Genomic DNA, 1,420 nt, shown 5'->3' with positions numbered 1-1,420 from the left:
GACAGGGTTTCACCATGTTGGCCAGGCTGGTCTTGAACTCCTGACATCAGGTAATCCACCTGCCTTGGCCTCCCAAAGTGCTGGGATTACAGGCGTGAGCCACTGCACCTGGCCTAAATTTTTTTTGAGACCATGTGTTGCTCTGTTTCCCAGGCTGGAGTGCAGTGGTGTGGTCTTGGCTCCCGGGTTCAGTTGATTCTCCTGCATCAGCCTCCTGAGTAGCTGGGATTACAAGCTTGAGCCACCGTGCCCAGCCTAATTTTTGTATTTTTAGTAGAGGTGGGGTTTTGCATGTTGGCCAGGCTGGTCTCAAACCTTTGACCTCATGTGATCCTCCCACCTTGGCCTCCCAAAGTGCTTGAGATTACAGGTATGAGCCACTGCGTTGTCTTAAATACTGACTAAAGTTTGACATTAGACTGATGAAAAGGGCCGTGACACAATCTCTGTCCTTGAATTTATATTGTGGAGCACATGACTTGTAAGCATGCAAGTTTAACCTATTTTCTCATTCTGAAGTAGAGTCCCACACCCATAATGTGCCAGTGAATACTGCTCAGGAAGCGTGTTTCAAGTGAACTAATTTTAAGATAAAATGGTTATTGAGTTGCACTTCAGTTACTAGGTCAGGTATTTGAAAGTTAAGCTTTATATGGCTAAGACACTTGGTTTTGATAAGCATATAGACAAGATTGCCGGGCCATGGTGGCATGCACCTGTAGTCGCAGCTGCTTGGGAGGATGGATCCCAGGAGGTCGAGGCTACGGTGAGCTGTGATTGTGCCATTGCACTCCAGCCTGGGAGACAGCAAGACCCTGTCTCAAAAAAGTTGCTCTTAACATTTTTTGTTTGAGATGGAGTCTCACTCTGTCACCCAGGCTGGAGTGCAATGGCACGATCTTGACTCACTGTAACCTCCCACTTTCCAGGTTCAAGTGATTCTCCTGCCTTAGCCTCCCCAGTAACTGGGATTACAGGCACCTGCCATCATGCCTGGCTAATTTTGGTATTTTTGTGGAGATGGGGTTTTACCATGTCAGCCAGGCTGGTCTTAAACTCCTGTACTCAGGTGATCCTCCCATCTCAGCCTCCCAAAGTGCTGGGATTACAGGCATGGTCCACACCCTCTTCATTTGTGACACTTACATTTGAAATGTCCTTTGCAGTTGCTAAAGCATTCACATTTATATTTCACAGGTGTCTTCTGAAAGGTTTGTCCCACTTTACAGATGAGGAAGCTGAAGTGCAAAGGTTGTGGACCTCTAGAATTTATACAGCTGGTAAGCTACAGAGATGAGCTTCCACCCAAGATTTATTCAGAATTTTAACGGCCCTCTTTGTGGGGGTGGGTCTGGGGAAACTTGGCAAGACATGCCACCTTTGAGGTTCAGGTCCCTCAGTTTTTTTTTTTTTTTTTTTT

Source organism: Cebus imitator, unplaced genomic scaffold (assembly GCF_001604975.1).
Source record: "Cebus imitator isolate Cc_AM_T3 unplaced genomic scaffold, Cebus_imitator-1.0 Scaffold258, whole genome shotgun sequence".
NCBI classification, from domain to species: Eukaryota; Metazoa; Chordata; class Mammalia; order Primates; family Cebidae; genus Cebus; species Cebus imitator.
This window is presented reverse-complemented; position numbering follows the sequence as displayed.